Source organism: Bos grunniens, chromosome 4, assembly GCF_055505025.1.
Source record: "Bos grunniens cultivar Pamir isolate PY7600 chromosome 4, Bosgru_T2T1.0, whole genome shotgun sequence".
Lineage (NCBI taxonomy): Eukaryota > Metazoa > Chordata > Mammalia > Artiodactyla > Bovidae > Bos > Bos grunniens.
The window spans coordinates 60,320,811-60,329,258 of NC_141168.1; the positions used below are offsets into that span (position 1 = coordinate 60,320,811).

Consider the following 8,448-nt stretch of genomic DNA (forward strand, 5'->3'; position numbering starts at 1 on the left):
GGCAAAACTAGTCTTACTGAGTGTTATTGGAATTCTCTCTTCACTCAGCCAAAACTACGCAACCTAACCAAAGTCCCTCCACTGGCTCCACCTCCCAAGCCACATGCCTTCTGGGGGCCAAGGGCAGAGCCAGCTGTGGCTCTGCATTTGGATAAAAGAGCCTGAAAACAGGGGAAAAAAAATTATTTTGAAATGCATTATGCTTCGAAATTAAGGGTAATTGTGTGTAGCAGCCTGGAAAATATAGCTCATCCAGGACTGCTCAGCCACAGAACCCCAGAGCACAAAACACTGGCTTTCTAAATGCAATCTCAAACTAAAAAAAAAAAAAAAGCACAAAGGGCGGAAGGAAGGGTGGAGGTTGGCTATAGGGCTGTGACTTGTAAGAAGGTGGCTGCCTCAGGGAGATACAGCTAGTACATGAGCCGGCAATATCGCTGTATCTACATCGTCTAAGCCACTAGACGCTGCCCTGCTCTAGCAGCACAACAGTGAAGGTAAATAAAAGGTTGACAGATAATTACATAAGGAAACAAATGTGGCAAGAGTAGGACAGGGATCTAATGGACGGAGTGGAAAAGGACTCCACATCTAGCAGCATCTTAAAGCAATGTCCTGATCACCCTAACGGACCATTAGTATCTATCACTACCCAACTAGCCAAGGTGTATTTTACCAGCAGAGGAGGCATTTCACCCTCTCAATTCATCCCCACACAGACAGTTCTTTAATCTCGTAACAGAGACCTATGAACAAGCCCAGCTAAATTCTGCGACCATCCTCCTGTTTCATTGATTTTATTCCCATTATGTGGAGGATATAGCTAACGCGGTAACCATGGGCCAGAATTCAAGACCTTGTGAGGAAACAGAGACATAAAATCACTAGCTACAGTTTTTTTCAACCAGAGGGTGACAGGAAGAAACACACATGAAACTGACTTGAAAGCAATTTGGGTTAGGAAAACAATTGCAGTTTTAGGAGAGGAAGCTAGAGAGGAAACTTGGAGAACTAGAGGAAATAAATGAACATAAAGGGTGAGACCACCCACGTGTGAAAAAGCCACCTTAGGGCAAAGGAATCACCAGTGAATAGAAAACTGGGCCACTTATAACTGCTGTCAAAAGTCTAGCCTGTTGGATAGCCCAGAGTTGGACTAATTCATGCAAGAAAACCAAACAGTGGTTCTTACTATGGGAAGGGTACTGGCAACTGATTATGTCTGGAGACATATTTGGTTATCACACCGGTGTGCTGCTCCTGGCATCAGGTGGTAGAGGTCAGAGAAGCTAGTAAACATCCTAAGAGTCACAGGACACAACAAAGGATCATCTAGCCTCAAGGGTCAACAGTGCGAGGTTGAGACTGCCTGACACAAAGGATCAACATAGAATTGGCAATAGCCTGCATGAACAAAAAGAGAATTTACAGCCTCAGCATCACCCAATGGAGAAACCATCCTGGCTAAAGACTCTAGTCTCTGGTTCCCTTGGTTGGTATTAATATATGGGGCAGGACAAGTAGCAAAAAAGGTATGACTAGCTGGAAGATACTTTAAATGTATTCCTTCCTCCAAATTGGTCCCCATCACCACCACACCAAGTAGTTCCACGCTTTTGATTTCATCATGACTCATCCACAAAGAGAAAAAAACTGTTGGTTAAAGAATATGTGTCTATTCTCCTTGGCAAACCTCAGTCTCATTTTTGATTAATGAATTGCATTCTGGCTTATGTGCTTCAATATCATGAGCTTAGGTGATGGGCGTACTCTCCCTGAGAGAAGGATCACTGACTCCCAGGACTAAAGAGGTCAGCTCTGGAATGGGATATACAAAGTTAGGCACTGAACAACTTGGCCTCAGTGATGACAGACGCATCCCTAGGTGCCATGGCAACCAGGACACATCCATCAGAACCCAGGGCATTTCTACTAGCATATAGGAGTGAAGGGTATCCTGGATGGGCTGCAGCATAGCTTGACATGGGGGTCCTGGCCTCAGACTAGGCTAGTCCAAGAGAACCAACAAGAAGAATAAGCAGTCAACATAAGAGTCATGGGGCATGTGAAAGAAACAGCAGCATAAAGAGTCAGAAAGGGCAGATGTCGGTTCAGATCTACTAGCCAAGCACAACAGTGACATTTCATTTCTCCAGGCCACTTCTATAAAATGGATAAGAACACTATACCAGTTTTTCCCCACTGTCTCCAAAACAGCATTCCTGGAGGAAGCATGTCAGCTGCCGGCACAAGGAGGAAGATGTAGCATGAATCCTGTGACCCCAAGGCCACTGGGGCAATGCTCAGTCAGAGTTACTCACTCCTGCCGCCCTCTAACCTCTGCTCCTTATCCAGCAAGTATAACCCACCCAACCCACAGCAGTCTGGGAGCCCAACAAGTAGTACGCTTGCCAGTGTTTTCTACTGAGGAAAGTTATGTTCCCTGCATTAACTGTTAGAACTAAAATAGCCAAAACGGTAGCCTCAACTCCTAAAATTAAGGTTCCAGTAATAATCTTGCTCAGATTCTGGAAATCAGTGTTTGTGGGGGCCTAGAACACTGACTGAGACTCATCATCTCCTTCTATTTATACATGTGACTAATCTCTCTACTCAGTAGTAGGCCAGGTTGTTGCTGTGGTTAATACTGTTTGATGATCTAGCATTCCCTCTCCCACACAGATTCCTACCAGATACTTGGCTGTTCACCCCACCTTAGGCTGGTGACAAAATTCTGCTCAAACTGACCTGCACTTATCTTAAAAAAGTTCAGAAATCATAGTGCTAAGTCACAAGTTAAATTAATCATGGATCATAAGAGTGATCTGAGGTGTTCAGTTCTGGCTATTAAACATAAGTTCCAATTGTTGACACTCAGACAACCTAAATTATCCAGGGACCCAAACACTGCAAGCAGTGTGTACACTGTGCTTTCAGGCTAGCTTTGCTGTATCTAAAAGTGCCGAACCAGGCATATTCAAAGGCTTTCACAGGCCACACACATTTCATGGGAGCCACACTCTCTTCCCTGGGTAACTGGTCTTCAAAATCCTGATGTTTTGAATGGTACTGAAGTTCTCAGCCTTTTTGTTTTTTTGGTTGGCCAGTTCCAAGCCCTGGTCAGCTAAGAAGCTTAATCTAATTGTGTATCACAGCAGTGTGGCAGCCACCAGACAAGATTACTTCTGTCTTTGCAAACCTCTGAAAGTAATTAAAATCATGCCTTTGAGAACTGTGAGGTGTAGAATATGAAAGAAAAAGTTCAGTGGAGTAAGTTCCAAAGACCTCAAAAGCTTAAAGACCTCATAAGCTCTAAACTAAAACTTAGCCAGAAAAGAGTATTTTTCACTCATTTTATGCTAAGTTATTACATACAATCTACTGCCCTTCTATATCACTTAAGTGAAAACCATACACCTGGATCTCCAGCTTTGTCAAAATGGCATTCTTGGGGCCTAACAGACCATTGAGTTCTATAAACAGTAGTATTTTAAAGGTTGAGTCAATGGCTGATGCTTTTATTGCATCTGATTCAACACTGGGAAACAGCATCTCTTGCAGGAGATTAAACTAATAGCATTTTGTAATGAGGGAGGGTGCTAAGTGTTTCTTAAAGTATGACCCCGTGAACACTTTGATCACTATCCTTGGCAAATGATTTAAAGTGTATATGCCTGCTGCTGCTAAGTCACTTCAGTCGTGTCTGACTCTGTGTAACTCCATAGACGGCAGCCCACCGGGCTCCCCTGTCCCTGGGATTCTCCAGGCAAGAACACTGGAGTGGGTTGCCATTTCCTTCTCCAATTGTATATGCCTAGCATTATTAAAACAGACTTTTTTCAACACGACTCATATTAAGTAATATATTTGGCATTTAGATTTGGTATCTGTTTTGTAAAACACTCTATTTTCCATTGTACTCTCTTCTATTTTGTGTTTTCAACTGCTGGTCTGGACCTAAGAAATTGATGTTATGATCCATTCCTTGTTGCAACCCTAAGCTTTAAAAACACTAGTTAACTAGAAGAAGCAGAAATGGAGTTGAGTAATTAGCAGGAAACACTTGAGGCTTGGTGATGTAGAGAGGCTTTGTGATGTCTTAAAAATCAAATGATCCACTTGGATGGTTTCAGGCATTAAAAAGTGGTTGCAGGCTTCAGTTACAAACCTTAAGGGTACCCACTGTCTTAGATCCAGACAGGATATGTCCTCCATAGGAATGATTACCTATAAACCTACAGTGTTCAGAAAAACGATAATGTCAGCAAAGTGTGTGTTTGGAGCCCCTTGGCACACCCCCAGCCACATCCTCTCTGCAAGGGCTTCAAAGCATGCCCTTCCTTCACCTTTATCCCCACCCATTCACACCCAAAACCCAAAGGGGGGTTATTTATTACTTTAAAACACTCAAATGTTGTCTTATCTCAATTTAATAAATATGTATGATTTGTTAACAGCACTGTAGAAGCCCCTCGTCCCATTTCCTCTCTTTCACTTTTCTTCTCTTGGGCTTTTCTCATCTCTCTTCTCCCCAGCATCTGCTACCCAGCTCCATTCTATCTTCCTCTCCTTCCTCCTTTATTCCCTCTCCTCCTCTCCTTCACTCCCATCTACTGGGGGAGTGGAGTGGCATACAGTGGCCGTCTCTGACTTCACTCTATTCACAGTAATACCTTTCTTCCCAGGGGAGTCTTCCTTTGGCTAAAGTAACACACACTTTAAAAAGACATTCTCCAAGGAGAGTGATGAAACAGATACCAGATCTAAAGCGGTTATGTGTTATTAATAAACTGTACTGGTTGTTCACTCTCCCAAGGAATCATTTCTCAGTTCCTTTCTTCAGGCTGAAATTCTACAGGGAGGAGTTTACTCAAGGCAGAAAGGGATCTGCAAGAGGTGCGGCTGAGCATGGGGAGACGACAGAGGAGAAAAGGCAAAAGTCTTTTCTTACTTGTCCCTGATGCTGTAGTATTTTCTCGACATATTTCCCTGGTGAGCCTCTCCCATGAAGGCCCATCTTAGTCAGTCAACAAGTATCTATTGAGCACCTACTAGGTAGGAATCAGTCTAGGTTCTGGCCCTGTAAATAAGACAAGGTTTCTGCCCTTGTGGAACTTCCATTTTAATGGTCAAGATAGACAATAAGCAGACAAAGAAATGAATATATAATACCAGAGGGTAATAAATGTTTAGAGGGAAAACTGAGAGACTGAAAAGGACCAGGGAGTGGCTGGTTGCTATTCTACAGTCATCAGGGAAGCCCTCCTATAAACTGACAACTGACCTGAAGGAAGCATTGGAGTGAGCCATCTGGACACATGGGGGAAAGCTCCTTGTGACAAAGGAATAATATGTGCAAAGACCCTGGGGACAGAACTTGGTGAAAAAGGAGAATGTGAGGCAATCAGAGTTGCTGCAGTCAAGAAGGGCAGAGAGATGAGACAGAAAGAAGAAGGGGTAGATGTGTCTGCTCCCGAATTCCACCATCTCAGGTGTGGGCCAGCCTCGCAGCCTGCCCCTCCCTGACACCTATCCAGCTTCTTCACAGTTCCCTTCCCTCCTGCAGAGTCTGAACACTCAAGGTCATTCCCTCAGATTTTCTGAGAGGACATCCAGTCCATCTAATTAAAAACAATCAAAATCAAGTCATAAGCCATAGTAAGAAAGCAATATATATGCACATTTAACCACAGCCCTTAAGAGACAGGAAATCTACCGCAGTAAAGAGCAGGGGCAGAGGTCAGCTACAAGAAAAAAAAAAAAATGTCCCCCACATGACAGCAGGGGATCTGACCTTCCAACTCACAAACTGGGGAACAATACACTTTGAAACAATCTTGGGCAGTAGGTATGGAGGTGAGATACTATGGAAAACCATGATCAAAGGAGGCTGATGTTAATGGCCACTGACACCTTTTGGATCTGAAAGCGAGCCTGAGTGGTGTTAGGCCCCTCTAGTTCCCAAAGTTATCCTCAAAGAGTTGATATATAAATGCCAGTCATTAATTATTTTTATTTTATAGACCAAAAAAAGAACAACTCAAAAATTCACCCCCAAGTCACTGGCAGCGCTACCGTGGGGAGCACCGCGGCCTCTGTCTCAAGGGTGGAGAAACCCTTGTTACAGATTCTCTGAAATCTTAAATATAACGATCTAAGTTCGCATCATTTAAAGCCAGTGATGTTAGCAGGCCCAATTTTGGGGCACTGGGCACCACAGAGTATGCCCTGCGAGGCCCCGGGGCTGTCCAGAGACCCGCAGAGCCGGGTCACACCACCGGGGTCCAAGCCCTTGGCTTTAGGTCAACGCAGGTCCCACCGTCAACAACCCTTGTCCGGATCAGTCAATTTCAAACAGCATCTAGGCGGCAGAGGGTCACTCAGCGGCATGGACTCCAGGGCTCCAGAGCCCCTCTCGTCTTTCGGTCTCTCTCTCTCTCTCTCTCACACACACACACACACACACACACACACACATACACACGCTCGCCGCCCTCGCGCGCGCCCGCGGCACCACACGGACTTCCCAACCCCAAACACACGCGCGCACCCCACGGCCGGCTGAGTTCTGTATTTCCTCTTCCTCAAAGCTACTCTTGCGATCTTAGCCGCCCCGCTCTGCTTCGGACTCCAGGGCCCCCAGAACTCTGCTACCTCCCTTCCCTGAAGGCGCGCCCGGTGCGCCCCTCCTCTGATGCCAGGGTCACCCATCGAACCGCACCCCCTCCACCGCCTTTCCGGGTCCCAGCCGGGACTTCTGAGTGTCCCCGGGAGGCGGGTATTTACTAACAGTCGTCCGGGGCTCCCAGCTGTCCCTGCCGCCCCTTCGCGTCCCTCCGGGCCCTCCACCCCTCTAGACCATCACCGCCCCCTGCCAGGAGCGCGCCTGCGGGGGGATTCCCTCCCATCTTCGAGCGCCTGAGAAAAGCCGGGAGTCCTCGCTGCCAGTCCTTTCTCCCGCGCACCCTCTGTGGTGCCCAAGCCCCCAGTCCCACTCTCCCCGTCCCTAGTCCCCAGTCCCCCAGCTCCAGCAGCGCAACCCCAGGTCGACCCCCTGCAACCAGCCCTGGCCGAAACGTCTCGGCTGGTTCCCCGGTCACGAGCCCTGCGCCCCCTCCTCGGCGCCCCTCCCTCGGCTCCCATTCCTCCTGCCGCCTCCCCCTCTGCCCTGACTTCCCCAACTGCGGAGTGCCCGGGCGCGCCAGCAGCCTTCACCCCGCCGAGCCCGCGGCCACCCCCGCCTGCGCCGCGGCGCCCCCAGAAAGGAAACAAAAGTCTCCGCGGCGCCCAGAGTCCCCCGGAGCAAGACGCCTCCTCCTCGCCCCAGCCCCAGGTCCCTCCCGGGCCGCGCTGAGGTCAGCGAGTCAGGGCGCCGCGCCAGCCCAGGAAACTTTACGAACCTGCCCGGGGTCGCAGGACCGCGGCGGCGAGGGTTCCCAGCGATAAGATCTCTGGCGACCCCGCGACCGTGGAAGGGGAGCCGGAGACTCTGTCGCCCAGCTCAGGGGCCCCGGCGGTGTGAGTGGCTCTGCTTCTATCTATCCCGTGCCCATCCTCGCCCGCTCTCGCTCGTCCGAGAACACGCACTTACACTCCGGGTCGGCCGGCTGCTGCGCCGCCGGCTGCCGCTGCTCTCACTTCCTCTTCCTTCCTCCTGCTGGCCAGAGACACATTTTGCATCTGCAAGGCATCCCGAGATTAGCCGCGAACTCTCCTACAGAGCAGACGCTGCGGAGTGGCCGCCGGCGCCCCCGGCACCTGCGCCGGGACCCGCGTGGTTGGCGCGTTCGCCTCCAGCCGGCGCTCTACTGCCTGCCCACCGCACTTCGCCTGGGGGGGGATGGGGGTGCCCACGACTTTTTGTAGTCCCCCTATTTAAAGAGAAAGAAATGTCAAACACCGTGCACGCCTCAGTTCTGCTATAAATAATATGTGTGCAGAGCATGACTTCTCGGATGAGCTCACAAGCGGCGTTTTGCAGGCACTAATTAACTCCGTCACCCTCATAGCGCCACCTCCGGGAGGCCGGGAGTGCGTGGCATTTTTTTTACAAGCTTTCAATTTTGGCAGTTGGTTTGGGATTTTGAGGGGAAACTTCGGTGGGCCGTTTTAAAGCTACTTGAAGCTGGACTCTTGGACAGCTCGACAAAATTAACGACAGAACGTTTCCTCCTCCTCACAGTCGCCTGTGCGCTTACGGACCACGGGATTTATTTCTCATCAATTAAGCCAGGGATTCCCTAATTTTGCATAACTTTGCATAAAGACGTTCTATCCCCAATTTGGTCTGTAAGGTACATTATTTGATTCATATAACCTATTTTAGTCCTTTTTAAAGCAGAAATCAAGCACGTTAACTGAGTAGCTGCCAGAAGGGAAATGACAGTTGTTGCAAGGTTGCAGGAGAAACACCTGTCCTGTCCAAAATTCTGAAGTATCTATGCTGGC

General features: G+C 48.4%; 1 protein-coding gene across 4 annotated transcripts in view; it reads right to left on the minus strand.

Annotated features, from left to right (window-relative positions):
- Nucleotides 1-8,203, minus strand: part of ELMO1 (engulfment and cell motility 1) — a 585,897-nt gene extending 577,694 nt beyond the window's left edge. For 2 of the 4 annotated variants that reach the window (XM_086398480.1, XM_086398482.1), the window contains exon 1: nucleotides 7,401-7,624. The gene's annotated coding sequence lies outside the window, so the exon portion shown is untranslated. Of the gene's footprint in view, nucleotides 1-7,400 lie in introns of all 4 variants that reach the window. The other 2 variants (XM_086398481.1, XM_086398483.1) reach the window with 2 other exon arrangements.
- Between the last annotated feature and the right edge of the window lie 245 nt (nucleotides 8,204-8,448).